Consider the following 22,450-nt stretch of genomic DNA (forward strand, 5'->3'; position numbering starts at 1 on the left):
TCTGCTTTTACCCTTTTTAAAAATGTAAAGTTTTTGGGAAAAGAAGCATATTAGGTAAACATTTTTTTATTTTTTTTACATATGCAATAGTCGTGAAACGCCTGTGGGGTATTAATATTCACTTAACCCCTTGTTACATTCCACGAGGGCTCTAGTTTCCAAAATGGTATGCCATGTGGTTTTTTTTTGCGGTCCTGGCACCATAGGGGCTTCCTAAATGCGGTATGCCCCCAGAGCAAAATTTTCTTTCAAAAAGCCAAATGTGACTTCTTCTCTTCTGAGACCTGTAGTGCGCCAACAGAGCAGTTTTCACCCCATATGGGGTGTTTTCTGAATCGGGAGAAATTGGGCTTCAAATTTTGGGGGGTATTTTCTGCTTTAACCCTTTCTATAAATGTAAATTTTTTGGGAAACCAAGCATTTTAGGTAAATTTTTTTTATTTTTTTTTACATATGCAAAAGTCGTGAAACACCTGTAGGGTATTAAGGTTCACTTTACCCCTTGTTACGTTCCCCGAGGGGTCTAGTTTCCAAAATGGTATGCCATGTGTTTTTTTTTTGCTGTCCTGGCACCATAGGGGCTTCCTAAATGCGGCATGCCCCCAGAGACAAATTTTCTTCAAAAAAGCCAAATGTGACTCCTTCTCTTCTGAGACCTGTAGTGCGCCAGCAGAGCACTTTTCACCCCCATATGGGGTGTTTTCTGAATCGGGAGAAATTGGGCTTCAAATTTTGGGGGGTATTTTCTGCTATTACCCTTTTTAAAAATGTAAAACTTTAGGGAAACCAAGCATTTTAGGTAAAAATTTTTTTTTTTTTTTTACATATGCAAAAGTCATGAATCACCTGTGGGGTATTAAGGTTCACATTACCCCTTGTTATGTTCCCTGAGGGGTCTAGTTTCCAAAATGGTATGCCATGTGTTTTTTTTGCTGTTCTGGCACCATAGGGGCTTCCTAAAGTTGACATGCCCCCCAAAAACCATTTGACACTCCTTCCCTACTGAGCCCTCTACTGCGCCCGCCGAAAACTTTACATAGACATATGAGGTATGTGCTTACTCGAGAGAAATTGGGTTTCAAATACAAGTAAAAATTTTCTCCTTTTTACCCCTTGCAAAAATTCAAAAATTGGGTCTACAAGAACATGCGAGTGTAAAAAATGAAGATTGTGAAAAATACACACCTGCTGGTGTTGTAGACAAATACTGTTTTAACCGTACTGGAGCGCATTGTCCTCCCCTCATAAGTGCATACCACATACGTACATCTAAGTGGTGTACCTTTTTGTTCCTGTTAAAGTCTTAAGGGCCTAGATACTGGGAAAGGCCAGGCAAAAGTGCACAGCTGCTGGTGTTGTAGACAAATACTGTTTTAAGTGTACTGGAGCATCATCCTCCCCTATATGGTCTCCCCCACCGGTTACAATGATCCATATGTTGTTCCCTTCCACATTTTAGAGATCTTTGCATCACATCAATACTTGGTGGTGTAATTGGAACATAGTGTTTTTCACACCTTCCCTTTTGTTTGATAAAAAAAAAAGGGGGCACATATATTTTATCCTGAGAATATTATTAAAAGTTAAGTTTTATGTAATGCATATCCTCAATACTTACTTGTGCACACTAACAATTTTACAAAAGAGACCGTTTTCTTCTGCCTACATTCCTCAGCTACTATTCTGATCCTGCCACCCGCCTGATATTGCCACCCACACCCCCACCATGTCACCGGGTCACTTTCAGGACTCCAGATGCTGCTGATGCCACCTCCAGGCTGTCTCATACTGCCACCATATGTTCTCCTCATGCTGATGCCAGCTCAAGGCTGTCTCATTCTTCCACCATATGTTCTCCTCATGCTGCTGCCACCTCCAGGCTGTCTCATTCTGCAACTATATGGTCTTCTCATGCTTCCGCCACCTCCAGGTTGTGTCATTCAGCCACTATATGGTCTCCTCATGCTGCCGCCAACTCCAGGCTGTCATTTAGCCACTATATGGTTTCCCCATGCTGCCGCCAACTCCAGGCTTTGTCATTCAACCACTATATGGTCTGCTCTTGCTGCTGCCAACAACAGGCTGTGTCATTCAGCCACTATATGGTCTCCTCATCTTTCCGCCACCTCCAGGCTTTGTCACTGTACCGCCACGTGGTCTTCTCATGCTGTTGGCACATAAAATAAAACTTTTTAGGTTTATCTATTTGAAATCTTCAATTTAAATATTAAAAAGTATATTTAATCTTTTCAATTGTGAGGCACTATGGTCTCGTCAGGCTGTTGCCACCTCCAGGCTGCGTCATTCAGCCACTATATGGTCTCCTCGTGCTGCATCCACCTTTCCGCTGTAACAATAAAAGTATTATTTCACTAACCCAGCACACACCCTATGCGTGTTCCAGCAAGGCAACTTGTTCTACACCCCTATCTGTAGGCCAGAAATTGCCGTTTTTAATACAGATTTGCCGCAAATAAATTTTTACCGAACCAAAGTTTTTCGGAAAATTCGGCAAATCAGCCGAATCAAATTTTTAAAAAAATTTTCACATCTCTAATCATGTTCATGTATAACCCACAAACATATCAGTTAAGGCTGGGTTCACATATGCCTGGCATCTGGCTCAGTGAACCCAGCCTTAAAACTCAATGCAACTGATACCTCAACTAATGCCAGCGTGCATCAGTTGTCATCAGTTGCTCAGCATCTGGCATACATTATTACTGAATTCTGGACAGGGGAATGCAGCAAGATGTGTTCCCCTGCCAGTGATGGCCCACCGTGTCTAACCATCTGGCGTCCAACTTGAGACACCGGATGAAGGTGAACTGTCACACATAAATGAATAGAATCAGTTCTATCATCAGTTTTCCATGCACCGAAGGGAAACACCACTGGATAACTGATATATGTGAAGGGGGCCTAAAATGTTTTCTTTTAATCCCTGCTTTAAAAGAACAAAAATAAATACAAAATAACATAAATGTATAAATAACTGTAAACCAGTTATGGAAAGCCAATAGGGAATGTCAGAAGTGGCTCTGGAGAAAATTCACATTTAGCTTTCAATGTTTTGGGGAAGATTTACTAAGCAAAATGTGTCATAATCTGCCATTGCACCAAAGAAAGTGCTCTTGGAATCATAAAATGTGCCATATTTATTAATGACATTTAACATAATACAGCAAATTAATCCAGCCAAGAGGTGCCATGATTGAAAGAAAGTGTCTAACCTGTCAAGGATGGTGCACTATTTATCATATAGCATGAGACACCGTGGTAAATCTGATGCATCCTTTGCTCATCTAGTTTTATGCCATCTACTTTTAAGACATCATTACTCTCCCCATATGGTTCGATAATTCACTGTATATTCTTAAGTACCGTAAGTACTGATATGTGAAGACTTACATACAGTATGTTACATTACATTCATACTTCTTTTAGTTAAAAGGACATGTTGGGCATATGAAGATAAATTGAGAATCCTAAGGGCTTCCAGATCATTTCATTACAATTTCACTTGGAAGGAAAGCAACTGCAATGGAAATTAGTCCCTTCAAAAATCTGCTTGATTTTAGATCTTTGCCCAAAAAATCATTAACTTTATATTAAGCTTCATATTTCCAGCCTTGTATAAAGATAATTAGTGTCTGGATGAATTAACTATCTACAGAGAAATTAATGTTGATGGGATGGATGTGAATGAAATGGGCAGCAAGGAAAAAAAACTGTGCAATCCTATCTACGTACTACATGATAACTAATGACCTCATTGGTACTTAAGGGAATACTAAGCAGTATATATATATATATATATATATATATATATATATATATATATATATTGTATGTGTGTGTGTATATATATATATATATATATATATATATATATATATATATATGTATATATATATATTATTATTTTTTATTTATGTGTGTGTTTTGTGGCATTGGATGTCATAAAGTTATTACAGTTACTGTGCTCATGTATGTAGGTCTGTAACAGTTGCAGGCAGTCACAATATTATCACTGTTACTTTTCACGTATATGCAGGCTCATTGCATCTTCAGGCAGTCATGATATTATCACTGTTATATTTTTCAGCTACTCAGGATTGTAATGTCTTCAGGTAGTTATAATAACAGTACAGTTACATTTCTCATGTACGGAAGTCTGTCACGTTTTCAGGCTGTCACAATATCACTACTGTCACGTTTTCGTATGTGATTAAGCCTGTCATGTCTTAAGGCTATCACAATATTCTAAGTTACACCACAGGAAGAATCATTGAGTTTTATTCTATGCCAGCTCCCGCTGTTAAACAGCATGTGCTCTATGTCTGAATCATCATTATTACCCTTGTGAATGCCATGTTTTTTCCTTTTTTATAATCTTTTTCAATATGTCTATAAGTTTGCCCTTGTTTAGTACTCAAAGCCTTATGTTATCTTGTTTTGTGTCTTGTTAGAGGTACTCTGCCCATGTTCAGCATTGAAAGTCTTATTGTAATAAGTTGATCTGGTTCCAGGAAAATGATAAAATTCTTCTGAGTGTGCTGACACTTTCTGCGTTTCTGTGGCAAGGCCTGGGCCAAACAGAGGGCTTGGATCTAGAGTCAATCACATCTGGCCTCAGTATCCACACCCTTCTTATGTGAATATAAAAACCATACTAGTTTAGTCCTTGATTGTGTTAAGTTCTTTTGCATAAGCTCCTGTATATCTAACCTTCTTGTTCTATCCTGTATATACTGACCTTTGGCTAAGTGACTTAACTATCCCTCCATCATTCGTTGTTTTTTTTTTGTATTGAAAGCTCTCTCTTTGTTTTGATTTGGCCTGTCTGACTTAGTTTTCCCTATTTGTCTCTTTATATGTACCTTGTGCTTTGCCCATTTAGGGGGAATACTTAATAAGGCAGGGAAAGTGGGTGTGAGTGTGCTCAGAGCTGCACTTATTCCTGTCCTACATGCATGTCATGCATGTGTCTTGTTAGAGTTATTCTGGGCACACACTGTTACTTTTTTCATGTATTCAGGTAGTAATCTAAATGTGTTTGTCACAGGTTTTCCCATATTGAGGCCAGTTCTGGTTAGAAATGTCAGTTTTGTTGGGTTTCCCATGGGTATCAGGCTGGTCACAATGTTTTACAGGTCACTGATTATATGGTGATGTACTGGTGCATTTAAGGCTGACACAAGATTGTTACTGTTACATTTTGTGTTAATGATATAGCTGCATGATTACATTTATTCTTAGCTTTGCCAAGTCAGCTCCATGTAGGTTCTGGCTCCTTTCCCATTCTGGTGTAGTCAGGCAAGTCACATTTCCGAAATGTTTTCTTGTATCATCGGGTCAGTCATGTGCAGGACGTAATCATGATTGTAGCTTTATAGTCAGTTAAAATAATGTCAACAGACCGGCCATGCAGCAGGCAGGAGTGCAATTGGTTATCAATATAATGTTGTTGTTGTAAAATAATGAATTGAAATAATGTTATTTTGTTTTCCCTATTGTCCTGTGAGCAGTACACTACATGGGGGAACTACATCCCTGCGAGCTTGCAGGACAATAGGAAAGAATTAAATTAATGATTTAATTTAAGAATTACACTTCCAAAGGGGATATAAGCCCCCCAACAGATACATATTGAGTTTTCTTCATCCTGTTAGCAGGCCCTATGCATCTTCCAACCTGTTTCTTTTCTATCAGGTTGGAGACTTATGCTTTGCTGAGAGAGGAGAGAAGCATCTTCTGGGGGTTGTTACTGCAGGAGTGGGTTCAGTGTGCTTCCATATCTGACATGCTAGGGTTGTTCCTCTCTGCAGGATCATAATTCTGGTGATGAACGGTGACATAGCGGAGATCGCCTTAGGTCGTGGGCACTTCTCTTTGCTTACTTTTATGCTGGCAATTAGTTAACTGACCGGATGAGCATCACTGGAGCTCAGTGACATGCCCAATCACATTCCATTTTGTAGCTTATTTTTAAGATAATAGCACCACATTTACATTTATTTGTCAAACATAATTCTATTTTGAGAAGAATAAAGAGTATTTTTAATTGGATCTATGTAACTTCCAGCAGAAGGGGACATGGCTCTCCTTTGTGTATAGCTGTATTGCTGTTTTCTTGCATGCTGCTCTCTTTGCTGCCTATATAGTTTTCCAAACCATCTACCTTCTGTTTTTATGTCCTTGCATTAAACTAATTTAATGTTCTTTTTTTTTACAAATGCCTTCCAGAGATTCTGGGGACGGTAACCCTGGAAGACATTTGACATGTAGAAACTGTTCATAAGAGCTCACTATGAGATACATGTACATGTGAGTTGAGGATATTGCCCAGGGGTTAATTAAAGCTGAAGGAAGGATTTCTGGGCACCTCCTTCAAGAAGAAGATCTAATGCAGTTGCTCCAATTCCTATGGAGGAGGTTTGCAGAATTGTGGAGGACAAAGATTCTCTATTATCCCCTTGTTCTGATGAGTTAGGAAAGTTGTACTTTCAAGGGCGAAAACCCAGAAGCTTATTAGATTAGTTCTTGATCAGCCTAGTAGGCAAGGAGAAACAATTGGATATAGAAAAAGCATTTGATTGTGTATCTTGGCAGCATCTGTTTGCAGTGCTGGCAAAATTTGGGTTCTCAGGCCCCTTTGTTCAGGTTCTGCAACATATTTGCTCTTCCCAGACTGCTTTTCTTAAATTGCCCTCCCCTCAACCCCTAACTATTCGGCGAGGCACCCGTCAGGGGTGTCTGCTCTCACCGGCGCCGTTTGCATTGTTGATGGAGCCCCTTGTGGCTTATGTTTCCTCGAAGTATAAGGTCAATCTCTTTGCAGATGACCTTCTTCTGACGTTAACCAAACCTCTCGTATCCTTGCTGAATCTTTTTAAAGTGCTTAAATGACTGTTCTGCCTGCTCTGGCTTAAATGTTAATAAATCTGAAATCCTCTACTGTAATGTCCCAGTCCCCATACAGCAACTTATCTCCCTTAATTGTGGTTTCCGCGACTCCTCCTCTGGAATCCCCTATCTTGGTATAAGACATACTCCCTTTCTACATTCCCTGCATAGATGTAATTATGTACCTCTATATGACTCTATCCGGGCCGACCTAGAGAAATGGAATTTCCCTTACCTTTCCTGGTTGGGTAGGGTTAATGTTATAAAGATGGTTATTTTATCCCGCCTTTTATACCTTTTTCATTCCCTTCCCATTCCTATAGTAAAATCAGATCTTTTGTTGCTCCAAAAGATGTCTTAGCTTAAATTTGGGCATATAAGAAACCTTGCATTGCTAAATCTGTGATGTTTTATAACAGGAAATTGGGGGGTTTATCAGTTCCCAACTTTTTGAAATACTATTATGCAGCTCATGTGGCCCAGCTAGCCCTTATTAACATCACTTCAGGAGCTCCTAAATGGGTGACCCTGGAGAATTCCCTATTTGCTCCATACTCTTATGTGGCCTTCATGTGGTCCTCTTGCTCGGTCTCTGCATTGTTGCCCTCCTCGGTCCTAGTGGCCCTTTATTCTCTATCTCTCTGATGTCAGGCTCGCTTCAAGTTTTCTCTTCAATCTCCTGTTTTTCCCTTGCTACCTTTTCTTTCTAACTCCCTTTTCTCTCCTGGTATGTCTCCATCAAGCTTTTCCTGGTGGAGCAATGCTAAGCTTACTAGACTCCATGGTTTTTTCATTGGGTGATGTTTCCCAACATTTGAATCCTTCAGGTTGTCCTTCAGGCACATCAGATTTTTTCTTATCACTTCTTGGGTGTGCCAGAAATAGATCTGATGGTAACCAGATTCAATTGCAAATCAACTCCTTAAGGACGTAGGACGTCAATGTACGTCCTGGTGTCCTAGTACTTAACACACAAAGAACATACATTTTTGTTCCATACATAAAGTGAGCACAGTTCCTGTGCTCACTTCATGCATAGCAGATCCCAACTGTAATCAGCAACCAGGGACCCAGCGGTAACGGAAGACATCAGGTATTATGCTGACATCCGTCATTGACCCTTCAGATGCTGTGATCAATACTGTCTCACAAAGAACAATCAGGGGTTCCGGTGTGCACTTTTGGATAAGCTGAGCGCTCTATTCTCAGTATCATACATCCAGGAAAGAAAAGAGTAACACACGCTTGATTATTGCTCAATATTCTTCTTTTATAAAGTTTCACAGAGAAAAACAATTTTCGTCCAAAATATATTCACCCATGTGCACACGAATGCTTGACAAAGAAGGCATTACCTTCGAAACGTTGCATTGACTTCCTTACCCTCGGGTGCAGAAGATGGCCGTCCGAATGGACACAGGTTTTAGAAAGAAAGAAAGAATAGAAAGAACCTGGTGAGCTGATAGATCTCCGTTGGACTCTGCTGCTACATTCGTGTGCACATGGGTGAATATATTTTGGAAGAAAATAGTTTTTCTCTGTGAAACTTTATAAAAGAAGAATATTGAGCAAAAATCAAGCGTGTGTTACTCTTTTCTTTCCTGGGTGATCAATACTGACCACATCATCTGCAGCAATGCTGTGATTGTAATGGCTGAATGGATCGCCCGCGGCATGACCACAAAGATCAGGTCAGCCAAGATAGCAGTCGGAGGTCCCCTCACTTTCCTCTGCCGCTATCAAGCCCCCATATGGGCATGAGGATGGATATATAAAAGAGTTATGGCTTTAAAAAGGCGAAAAGAAAAAAAGACAAAAATGTAAAAATAAAATTGGCTGTGTCATTAAGGGGTTAAAGAAATTCTGCTCCCTCAACTCAGCAGACGATCCATGGGAATTGGATGTAATTTCCATTTCATGGACATTCAGATGAGCGTACATTTTTCTGTTGACTTTAAGGATACCAAGTCAAACAGGATAAGGCCTCTGACATAGCAGAGATACCATTTTGGTCCAATAGATTCTGGTTCTCAAAACCCTTGTTGTTCACTTAACATTCCACATTACAGCCTTGAGGTTGATAGGTCCATGCTAAAGGCCATTGGAGAGAATATTGGATATCTCATTCTAGGAATAAGCGAATAACTAATAAAACCTATGCAGAGGTCACGTAAATCTTTATTACCTGGTTTGAATCAAAGCAGGTTAATTCATCCTCTCCTACAGTGCCTCAAATTTGGGAATTTCTTTTGGATGGATTTGAAAAAGGACTTTCACCAAGCACTCTAAATGTGCAAATTTCAGCCATGTTGGTCTTTCAGGAGATTAAAAGAGCCGTTTTAAGACTGTGGCTTTACGTGATAAGACCTGTTGTATCTGCAGAATCTAAAGGCAATTCCATGTTGGCCTCATGGGCCAAATGAGGTTTGATTCCCATGGAACATATTTGCCTGAGTGCCTCTTGGAGCATTCCTCTTACTTTCTTTCAAAATTATAAGTTAGATAGCCTATCTTCAGAAGGATCAGCTTTTGTCTGGACTATTTAACCCCTTAAGGACTTAGGACGTATGAGTACGTCCTAAGTCTGGTCCCTGTCTATAACACTGGATTCCGGCAGGATGGTCCCGGCGCCTATTCACAGCCGGGACCAGCGGCTAATAGCACGCGGCCGTGATCGTTCGGCCACGCGCTATTAACCCTTCCTCAGCTTTGAGCGCCGCATCGAAAGTGAAAGTAAATGCTTCCCGGCTGCTCAGTCGGGCTGATCGGGGTCATCGCGATAAAATTGCGATGCCCCGATAATCTACCCATAGAGAAGACGGTCCCTACCTTCTTCTGTTGGTGTCCGGGCTCCGATTGATTGCTCCATGCCTGAGTTACAGGCTGGAGCAATGAACCGCCAATTACACAGCTTGTTGCCATGCAACGGCAAGGCAACAATCTGTGTATGCAATCAGCCATTGCAAGATCATAGGTCCCTATAGGAGCTATGAGCTTGCAAAAAAAAAGTGTAAAAACAAAAGTTAACCCTCCCCTCAGGTATTTCCTTCTGAATTAAAAGTTTAAATCACCTGGCATTTCCTAGTAATAAAATAAAACAGTGTAAATAAAAATAAACATATGTGGTATCAACACGTGTGGAAATGTCCCAATTATGAAAAAATATACCACTTTTAAAACCGCACGTTCAATGGTGTACACGCCAAAAAATTCCAAAGTCCAAAATAGTGCATTTTTATCACTTTTTATACCACAAAAAAGTGAATAAGAAGTGATCAAAAATCCTGATAAGAACAAAAATGGTACCGTTAAAAACTTCAGATCACGGCGCAAAAAATGAGCCCTCATAGCGCCCTGAACACAGAAAAATAAAAAAGTTATAGGGCTCAGAAAATGACAATTTTAAACATATAAATTTTCCTATTTATGATTTATGATTTTTTTATGAAGTAATACAAAATCAAACCTATACAAGTAGGGTATCATTTTAACCGTATGGACCTACAGAATAAAGGTAAGGTGTCATTTTTACCGAAATATGTACTGCGTAGAAACGGAAGCCCCCAAAATTTACAAAATGGCATTTTTTCTTCAAATTTGTCGCACAATGAATTTTTTTTCTGTTTCGCCTTGTATTTTTTGGTAAAATGACTAATGTCACTGTAAATTAGAATTGGGGGCACAAAAAATAAGCCATAATACAGATTTTTAGGTGCAAAATTGAAAGAGTTATGCTTTTTTAAAGGCAAGGAGGAAAAAACGAAAATGCAAAAAACGGGAAACCGCTCAGTCCTTACGGGGTTAGTATGAGTAATTTAGTCCCACCCTGGGTATTTCTATATACTGTAAATTCCCATTATTATACTGGGGACAGGAAAATAGAAAAGTTAAGCTACCTTTCCAATGTGTTGTTCTATTGTGTTTTACTTTATAATTACTTCATGTGTATCTATTGGAGAAGGCTTATATCCCATTGGGGGCATAATTCTTTAATTAAGGTATTCAGTAAATTATTTCCTATGGTCCTGCAAGCTAAAAGAGGCGGAGATAATCCAGGCCTTGTGATGCCTCTCCATGTGCTTAAGTCGGACCCTGGATGTGCCCTACTTTCTCTCTGCAGATATGGCACTGTGACTAGTTTCCAGCATCTGGTAAGATAATGGAGAAATTCCACATGGTAGAATACCGTAGGTACAGCATCACCCGACTGTGTCCTGTTCTAGAAGGTATTTTTCTCATCCTGCAGATGCAGCAGCATCACTGTCACCTGCTCCTGAACTGCTCTGACCAACAGGTCCGCTGACATCCTCATCCTTTAACGCCTCTTCCTCCCCATTCCTCTCATTAAAAACTTTTGATGTCTGATCGTGGCCTCCTTGTTCCCCCTCAGCACATCCACTATGATACATTACAGTATCCCCAGTATTCCCACCACACCTATCACCACCAGTCCCACTAGTGCTATGCTCATCTTTCCACCACCTCAGCAACTTGCCCGAGAGACTGACAATGACACAACTCCTCGTGGCTGGTGCTAGCAGTTTGGGGGGGGAATTAAAGACGGAGATAAGGAAACAGACCGTCTGGGATGGACATTTTCACCACTTCATGTAACAGTAGACAATAAGGTATCCACTGACCGTTGGCTCATCATCATATTGTCAGACTTTTCTTCTTCTTTCTGAGTAGACCTTGAATGAATCAACCAGTCCACAAGGGACATACTATCCTGTGAAACCACACAATCCCTGGCAGACAGTAAGAACTTTGGATGGCTGACGTGGCTGCTACTACTACCAATTCACAGAACAGGTATTTGGTCTATCGACAAAATCTGGTCACAGAATCATAGACTAAAATTAAAATATAACTTTTATTACATTCTCATAAAACCAAGAGTAACAAAAAATTCTCATAGAGCTAAACAACTCGTCAAAACACACACTGAAAGAGCATACTGCTCATAAATCCTCTGATACATCTGATAAAGCACAAAACACAGTATGCATCGATCCACCAAGATAAAAACCAATGCCACAGATAAATCACAGAGTCTATACTCAATAAATATTAGTATACATAATGGTGTTGCTATCAGGCCCTAACCCCGAGGGCTCAGAGATAGATAAAGAGAGGGGCAATTGGGAAGGCCGGGACCAGGAGCCTATCAATCCCTATAGCTAGTCCTACTCTAGGCCCTACACCTAGACAGAAGGGTCATCCTAATAAGGATGGTCCCGCACCAGAACCTCACTCACACAAGCTGCCCTTACCCTACAGTACACTAACTCACTTACTATTGATATATACTGACTTACTAGCTGGGCTAATCCCTGCGGCTATATGTAATCATGAGAATATGGTAGATGCTATTAATATATAAAAGATAGGTACTATTAATGGTTAGTGCCTAGGGTCCTCAACTGTTCCCAAAACGTCCACAAGGGGTATATACTGCTCAAATAATTACAAACCTATGGGTGGTACAGTGATGATCAAATCCTGCAATCAAATGCAACATACATAGGTTATATCATTCATAAGTTATATCGTATGGATATGGTGTAATGATGTTATTCAACAATGTAGCACCTAGTTTACACCCTCAGGTTCAAGTGATAATATCACCCCGGGTTACCAGAGTTCAGTCTAAACATATGGAAAAATTACTAATGTCACAGTGAGTGTGGATATACAGTATACTGTACTGAAAATATATATATAATGATCAAAAGCAACTTAATTTAGTAAATTAATCATACAGATAAGTCTTGCAAAGCAGAAAATAATGCAAAGATAGGCACAATATAGATGAAAACAACCAGCATAGTACAGTATATGCCACAAAACATATAGAAGCAACAAAACAAGCATGTACTGCTAAACAGATCGTGCATACTGACCACAGATGTATGCACAATATGAATCAATAATGAACACAGCATACCAAAAAATGCATATGAGAACAGCAAGGCAAATTACTTTTGCAAAATAAGCTACAAACCAGAGATGTGTACAGAAGGCAGGTGCTGCATACACAAATATAATATAAAGTATATCAGCACATACCTATATCCCAGAGTTATTGAGCAGTCTTCTGTTCTCTACCTTGTCCAAAAAATTCCTTTTCCAGACATACATTTTTTAGGCCATTTTAATGGGGTGATTTTTAACTCACCAATAGTCAACTTTAACTTTCAACGCTTTGAACTGCATTGTTTTATCTAACATGTGTTTGATTAAACAAACACTGTATATGTACAGCAATATAACGTGTGTTTTTACACCAACAATGTATACTTACAAGCGATAGAGAGGGCTAATGCATGATAAATGTAGGTACTTTTATTGTGCGGTTTCCTTCCAACCGATGTAAATAAAATGCATGTTTTTAAACTAACAATGTAGACTTACAAATGCTTTAGAGAGCTAATGCTCAATAAATGTACCCACAAGGTTCCAGGTCTTCCTGCTTTAAGTTATGTGATAAACCCAATATCACCATGGTATCACAACCTCTCTTCCTCTCCTACCTTCAACGTTACATCCCTAATGGTTAGGGCATCCGCAGTGTAAAGAAAATGTGCAGGCAACATTTTATCAAAGTATTGCAGCAGTAAAATAGAAAAATATGATACAATACACATACATTACTCTGCTCTCCAGTTATTGGCTCTAGTACTACTTCTTACATATCCTCCTCAATTTTATATTTACTTTTTACATTTACTTCATAAATCCTCAAAAAAAAAAAGGGGGGGGGGGAGGGAGGGAATGCAGAATAAGTGTACGTTCACACGAGCGGATTTCGTTGCAGATCCGCTGGTGAAGGCCCGCTATATGCTGTCTTTACATGTGCCTGCTCGTAGTGGCAATACGCCGCTGCAAGCAGACACACTGCTCGCGGGAGCTCTCTGCCTAGCTCAGAGCAGGGAGAGTGGCCGCGATGTGCGAGTACGCCGCGCACATCACTGCAGGGTGTCTGCTCGTGGTGGCGTATTACCACTACGAGCAGGCACATGTAAAGACAGCATAGAGCGGGCCTTCACCAGTGGATCCGCAGCGTAAAATACGCTGTAAATCCGCTTGTGTGAACGTACCCTGAAGCTGGAAAATAGCATTTGACAAAAGACAACTCAGATCATACAGTATACTACAGGGGGTATACTGTAAGAAATAGCGGGAGAGAAGTAAAAGGAGACATTCTCCTTCTTTTAAGTAGAGATTGTAGCAGGAACTAAGCCTTAATTTGGCAAAAATGAGCATTATTTCTTGAATAGCGAGCAGCCTACTAACCTATTATATTGCAAAAGTTAATTGTATTAAGTACTGTACATCCTATTGCCTCATGATAATTATGCCCATAGGAAATAAAGAACATCACCTAATCTGATTCTAGCACTAACTGGAATGATAAAAGTTTAATGTTTCCCTGCTTTTCCAGCCAGGGTTAGTTTAAAAACTGGTCTATGTCATTAAATTAAACGTTAAAGCAAAATGATTCCTATTTCAGGTCTTCTCAGTATGTGTAAAGTGACAAATAGCCAAATGTATGCTAGGTAATTGTCTATTAATCCAAGTGTGCATTGTGGGTGTCCTTATATGTGACATCGGAAATGTGCAGTGCTGGCTATATAATTTAATTAGCTATATTATAGAAAGCTTTTGTACGTGATGATATGACACATTGACAATGCAATGTATGTTTGGAAATTAAAATTTCCCTTCCTTTTTTTTAACAATGCGGCTGTAAAAATGTATATTTTTACATATCATGTGCACAGACAACTACTTTCCCATAGAAATACAGCACATACATTTTTAAAATGTGGCCGCAAGTTGTCCACGATTTTGCAGACACATTTTTATAAATTTAATACAACAGAAAAAACATATGCAAACCTAGCCTAATATTTACCTAATGTTTAATAGATGTCTGTATTAATAGATAATTTGTTATTATTATTATTATTATTATTATTTTTGCATAGAAAAATCTATTAGGGGTTCACCTTGAAGAACACAAACATTTAAACTGCCTGTATGCCTTTTGAGATACAATGATGCTTTACACAAACAATACATTTATTATAATAATCATCCAAACATGCTTTACTTATTTTTTTTAAACTGTCAATATTATAGATTGAAAACATTGGACCAAACTACTCTTTGAGATTTCAATAGTAATTTCTCGTCTCAATTCAAACGGTAAGAAATTGTAATTACACCGGCAGCCAATACTTTTTGTGACATATGTAATGTTTATTAAATTGCATTTACAGTTTTTATTCTGCTTTGCAGCATTATGAATTGCTTGAAGTACTTTTAAATATTGTTTTTATATCCTCTCTTCATGACGGATAAATATTTGTTTTCAGGGGATTGATGTTGCGTGGTAAAATACAAAAATAGAAGCACGAATACTTTCACTGAATGATATTTGGCTCTGCCTTTCATACCAGTGCAGATTGCTACATCCATTTTCTTCTTTGCATGATTTGTAGCCCTCAGGGTCTTCTTCCAATTACTTCCAAACTGCACGACTATACTATGTTAATAATAATGACATATTCACAGATTTTTGCAGCTTAAAATAATGGAGCTTTAAAAATTGAACTTATGCGTCCGCTGATAATATTGAAGCACCTGCATTAGCTAAAAACACATCACCATCACTATCCATCACTTGTCTGAAATGCATTCAGCTTTTTTTTTTTTTTTTGTGATGAGCTGGGCACCGATTTTATGCCCCTAAATGAAGGTTTTTAAAACCCATAAAAGGCATAGCTAAATATTCATTGTATGCTTATAATTTGATACAGACAATTTGTTGTATCTGTACAAGGAGTTTTCTTTTTATGTTGTCCCTAAAAGAGTCTTTACTAGTCATAATGAACTTTCAGAAGTCTTGCAAATAACAGATATGTTGATTGCCTATTTAGCTGGCCAAATTAAATACCTCTTAGTATTATTAACCCCTTAAGGACATGGCCATTTTGGCCTAAAAGGGGTTCTCGGGTGGAAAACATATATATATATTTTTTTAATCAACTGGTGCCAGGAAGTTAAACAGATTTGTAAATTAACTGAAGCAAAGATGTGATATTCGGCACTGCTATAATAGGCTCTGACGGACAATCGGGTATGACGCTTCATCCGGATGAAGCTCGTGTAACGAGTGAAACAGAATCTGTCGCCTACTACTTTTACCCCCCCCTGCACCGATCCCTCTCCCTGATTGCATTTCATGCTGTGAGTATGTTTGAATAAAGGAACCTTTTCTATAGAGAAGACTGGTGAGTTGCCTATTCATTCTATTCCTTCATTGCCTTTTGAAGATTTGTAAATTACTGGATGTATTGATCACCAAAAAGGAAGGGGGTGTAGAAGTGTCAGGATTCCATAAAAAAATAACTGCAGGAAACACCGTAACCACACCAAAACCGCAGTACCATATAGCCGATTTTCGAGACTTCGGCGGATTAACGACAGTGAAGAGGAATTTTCAAAACAAGCCAAGGAGCTGTGTGACATGCTTAAAAATAGGGGTTATCCACCTAAAATATTAAATCCTGCATTAGCAAAAGCAAAAGTGAAAAATCGCCTCACACTGTTGTGTAATTCAAAGAAGCAAAAAGACAGACTAAAACAAGATAAATTTGTATTCACGTTTAAATTCAGTCCCATGGCTAATAAAATTAAAGAAATCATCAACAGAAATTTGGAATATATTACAGAATGACATTGATCTAAAAAACTTCAGCAAAGAAAGACCTCTCGTTTCATTTAAAAAATGCAACACCATCGGCAGCACACTTACACGTAGTAAATTCTCAGAATCTAAAGGATCGAATTGGTTAGGAAAAATCGGTACCAAAAGGAAACTTCAAATGCGGTTCTTGCACATGGTGCCCCTATATGGTTACGGGAAAAAATCCCACCATAGGAGGCATCAGCATACCTAGCAAGGACTGCATTTGCTGTTGCACAACCTTCGTCATCTATGCGGTTCTCTGCCCGTGCATATGATATTATATCGGATGCATGGGCAGAGCATTAAACACCCGGTTCAGGGAACATATTTATTCCCTGAGAACGGGAAAAGGAGCACCAAAAATTATAGCACACATACGTGAAGCACACAATGGAAACCAAAGATGTTTAAAAATGCTTGGCACAGAAAGGGTGCATCCTCAGAACGGCATAGACAGACGACAGGCATTGTTGCAGTGCGAAGCATGATGGATTATTGCCACGAAAGCTTTAGGCAATGCAGGCTTAAATGATAGGCAGGAATTAAGTATGTTTATTTGAAATAACTATTTGCACTGTCTTATTTGCATTTTATTTTAATATTGTATGTCTTTCCTAATATTGCTTTCTAAGACACACCTCTCACCTATGTCAAGCAGGATGTGAGTTAAAATCTCCCCCTGCACAGGTGAGAATGAGTCTGAAGAAACACCATGCTGGTGTAAAACAGTACTGTCGCTCGTGTCTTAGCCAGCGTCCGAACATACCCTTGTAGGCGCTGTTTTACTGCACCCTGTGATAAAGTACAAGCACCAGAAGCGGTGTGTGAACTCTCTTCATTGTATCCAGATGAATGAACTTGCAACAGTAGCCAAGCTTCACATGCAATACAGATAGTGCCGACTGCTGTATCTACTTGTATCCAAATTTGTAAATTACTTCTGTTAAAAAATCTTAATCCTTCCAGTCCACTACTCCAGTAGTATTAGCTTCTTAATACTACAGAGGAAATTGTTTTCTTTTTGGAACACAGTGCTCTCTGCTGACATCTCTGTCCATTTTAGGAACTGTCCAGAGCTGCATATGTTTGCTATGGGGAGTTTCGCCTACTCTGGACAATTCTTAAAATGGACAGAGATGTCAGCAGAGAGCACTGAGCTCATGATTCAGCAGAGAGCTCTGTGTTCCAAAAAGAAAATAATTTCCCTGTAGTATTCAGCAGCTAATAAGTACTGGAAGGATTAAGCTTTTAATAGTGCCGTGCTATTAGCCACAGGTCCCGGCCGTTGTTAGTGGCCATGACCCTCTATGAGGGCTATAACATTGCAAAAAAAAAAAAAAAAGTGGGGAAAAAAAGTTAATAAATATCATCCCTAATAAAAGTTTGAAGCACCCCGCTTTTCCCATTAAAAAAAACTGTGTAAATAAAAACAAATATATGTGGTATTGCAGCATTTGGAAATGTCCGACTTATAAAAATATATTGTTAATTAAACCGCATGGTCAATGGCGTACACGCCCAAAAAATCCGTAATTTTGGTCACTTTTTATATCATGAAAAAATGAATAAACAGCGATCAAAAAGTCCTATCAATACAAAAATGGTTTTGTTAAAAACTTCAGATCACGGCGCAAAAAAAAAAAAATTGCCCTAATACTGCCCTGTACATGTAAAAATTAAAAAGTTATAGGGGTCAGAAGATGACAATTTTAAACGTATACATTTTCCTGCATGTAGTTATGATTTTTTCCAGAAGTACGACAAAATCAAACCTGTATACGTAGGGTATAATTTTAATCGTATGGACATACAGAATAAAGATAAGTTGTAATTTTTACCGAAAACTGTACTGCGTTGAAATGGAAGCCCCCAACTGGTGCCAGAAAGTTAAAAAGATTTGTAAATTACTTCTATTAAAAAATCTTAATCCTTCCAGCACTTATTAGCTGCTGAATACTACAGAGGAAATTCTTTTCTTTTTGGAACACAGAGCTCTCTACTGAATCATGACCACAGTTCTCTCTGCTGACATCTCTGTCCATTTTAGGAACTGTTCAGAGTAGAAGAAAATCCCAGTAGCAAACATATGCTGCTCTGGACAGTTCCTAAAATGGACAGATATGTCAGCAGAGAGCATTGTGGTCATGATGTCAGCAGAGAGCACTGTGTTCCAAAAAGAAAAGAATTTCCTCTGTCGTATTCAGCAGCTAAAAAGTACTGGAAGGATTAAACATTTTTAATAGAAGTAATTTAGAAATTTGTTTAACTTTCTGGCACCAGTTGATTATAAAAAAAAAAAAAATTCTCCACTGAAGTACCCCTTTAAACATTCTTGCCCACTTTAAGATTTTAAAATTTGCTGTTTTTTTCTACACATAGAATACATTGTCAGATTGAAAAAGTTTTTTTAATCTAATGAATTTACAGACATTAGTGGGAAGTTATTGGCTCTAACGTCAAGCTTTAAATTGGATTGCTTGGTGCTGGACCTTTGGAACCTATTAGTACTTTGGACCAACCTCTGGTACTTTGGTAGGCCAATTTCCAACATCCTGGAAATCTTAAACCACTATAGACTATACACTGTCCCCAATCTGTAATGTTTTGTTTACTGATGAGTTCTTGTTTGCATTTGTATATTATTGTTCTATATATTGAAAAGTATCTTTTTATTAGCTTGTTTAAATGGGTATTTTGGGCATATACAATTATGAGTTCCATGTTAAACATAAGTGTTTATAAAATGATATAAAACAAAAAAATCGAAAAATAAAGCCTTTGTGTGATTTTCACTGCACTCACCCTTCCCAGGAAGCTGTGTAATACTTTTTTTGTTATACAACATCTGGACCTGACTTTTTCTGCACACCCACGCCTCCCCCCCTTCAGTACACATCACATATTCTATGAGCTTAGTCTTGCTATGTAAAACAGCCCCCTGAACTTATGGAATACATGACCTATAGAATTATGGGATGTTGGAAGCGAGTAGAGGCAGAATTAACGCATTCAGTAATATGCAAAGAAAAACATTACACAGCTTCCAGGACAAGGTTAGTGCCATGGCAACCAACATAGGCTGCATTTTTGTTTTAAAGTGTACAGCACAACATGTTTGCCATGGGACTTATGAAGTAGTATTTTTTATTCATTAAATACCCCTTTAACATCTTACTGTATTTTTTGTCTTTATATTCATATTTCTATTTGGGGATACTGTAGTAGCCTTAAATTATCTTTTTTTCACAATTCATTTAGAATGTGATGCTATACTTGAGCTCTCATTGCCATTGAAATCATGAGGGAAGCATTAACAATATGCATTGCTCTGTGAGAGTAATTTAGTATTTTTCTGAAATAGGAAATATATAGGTCTTATTTTTCAAGCTGTTCTTCTGCCAAAAGCTTATTAGTTAGGCCTTAATTATGAATAGCAATGATCCAATCAGTCTGAAAAATTATGACTATTACTGTGAAATTAGAACTTTATGTAAAGTGTGAATCCAATGTGCAATGTTAAGTTTTCAATTATTATAAGATTCATAAAACATGACGGCAATGACAATTTTATGCTAAGCGACAGAAGTGAAATATTTGTTTCAATCACTCCTATGTTGTATTAAGGATTTGCTGCCTTGTCACATCGGACTCACCTAGATTAAGTTTAGATATAAACTTTAGTATATACAGTTTTCTCCCTCATAACATACTTGGATGTTTTCACATGTCCCTTATAATTGAATATTTGCAACACTGTATTAACTCTAGAAAGAGAACACGTGTTGAATGAGGGGGAGCTGTTATCTGACAACTTTCCCCAAATCTTTGCAGGCTATTAAATTATACTTGTCTTAAAGGGATACTCCGGTGGAAAACATTTTTTTTTTTTTTATCAACTGAAAATTAAACAGATTTTTAAATTAAAGGGTACCTTTCATCAAAAAAACTTTTGATATATTATAGATTAATGTATGCAGAATAACTTTACAATTGCATGTTAGTAAAAAATATGCTTCTTTCTATTTAATTTTCCACTTTGAAGAAATAACCACTAGGGGTCTCCCTACCAGTCCTGGCAGCAAGCATTTCAGACTCATGCTGGAGTCCTAAACACTACGAGCTGCCAGTCTGCTTTGTTCACAAAGGAGAACACTCAGAGCTGCCTGCCTGCTTTGTTCACAGCCTATTTGGCTGTGAACAAAGCAGGCTGGCAGCTCTGAGTGTTTAGGACTCCAGCATGAGTCAGAAATGCTTGCTGACAGGACTGATCGGGAAAAATACAATAGAAAGAAGCATATTTTTCATTAACATGCTATTGGAAAGTTATTCAACATTCATTAATCTAAAATATATCAAAAGTTTATTTGATGAGAGGTACCCTTTAATACAAAGGGGTATTCCAGGATTTTTTTTTTGACTATGTTCAAGTTCATAATATAGTGTCTGTACCTGTGTGTGATGGTTTTCTCACAATTCTTCTGTGATTTTCACGCCAATATTTATTTTTAACAGCATACAAAATTACTGTTGTCTCAGATTTTCTCAGACACTAGTCAGGTGATGACAGGGAGCCTGTCTGCTTCAATGGGTGGAGGGATCACTTGGTAGGAGAGATGTCAACCGGCAACTAATGCAACAGCTGTAGGCAAAACCACAGTTCTTTTGAATGGATGCAGCTCATTTATGTTTCAATGGGTGAGGTGGCTGATGTGTAGGAGGGAAGAAAATGGAATTATGGGATTTGTAGGCAAAAAAGAAAACTCGAACAGAAAATACCAATTCACAAAAAGCTAGCAACAGTATTATGGTAATCTCACAACATAACCAATTAGCCCCAAGACATGCAGAGATCCTTCATAAGCATGTCCATTACTGTCTGGCAGGTATGTACTAAAGTCACCTTATGCTGGAAACCCCCTTTAAAAAATGTTAATCCTTCCAGTACTTATTAGAAACTGTATGCTACAGAGGAAATTCTTTTATTTTTGGATTTATTTTCTGTCACAACTACAGTGCTCTCTGCTGACACCTCTGTCCATGTCAGGAACTGTCCAGAGCAGGAGCAAATCCCCATAGCAAACATATGCTGCTCTAGACAGTTCCCAAAATGGACAGAGGTGTCAGCAGAAAGCACCTTGGTCATGACAGAAAAGAAATCCCAAAAGAAAAGAATTCCCTCTGTAGAATACAGCCGCTAATGAGTACTGGAAGGATTAAGAATTTTTAATAGAAGTAATTTACAAATATGTTTGACTTTCTGGCTTGTTCTTCGGTTGATCACTGGCCCTTATACACAGGGTGCACAAAACTGTAACTCACATATAACCATTGAGATCCTAAGAAAAAGTAAATAGTAAGGAAAATAAATAAATTAAGTATCAAATCAATTAATAATAAAAAAACACTGGTCTTGATTTACTAAGAGTGGAGTGTAATTTTATGTGTTTTTTTTTTTCCCAACAGCTATTTTGCTGTATATTTCGGTGTTGTTTTTTATTTTTTTATTTTTTACAACTGTTCTAAACTGTCGAGTTATCCAGAGCTCAAATCCACCACATTTTATGTGGGAACATCACTTAATATGTTAGGATTTTTCAAAACTGTCAGGGTCATGCTCATTTTTAGTGGCAACTCCCTCATTTCACATCAGTCACACACCCTTTTCAGAATTTTTTTGCGGAAGAAAGCAAGTTGGAAGGGTTTGTTGGTCACAGACTATGGTGCAATCGACGTGCGCCAAATTTCAGCCACAAAAACCAAGAAAAATTGTTGGGAAACCAATAG

Source organism: Hyla sarda, chromosome 1 (assembly GCF_029499605.1).
Source record: "Hyla sarda isolate aHylSar1 chromosome 1, aHylSar1.hap1, whole genome shotgun sequence".
In the NCBI taxonomy this organism is placed as follows: Eukaryota; Metazoa; Chordata; class Amphibia; order Anura; family Hylidae; genus Hyla; species Hyla sarda.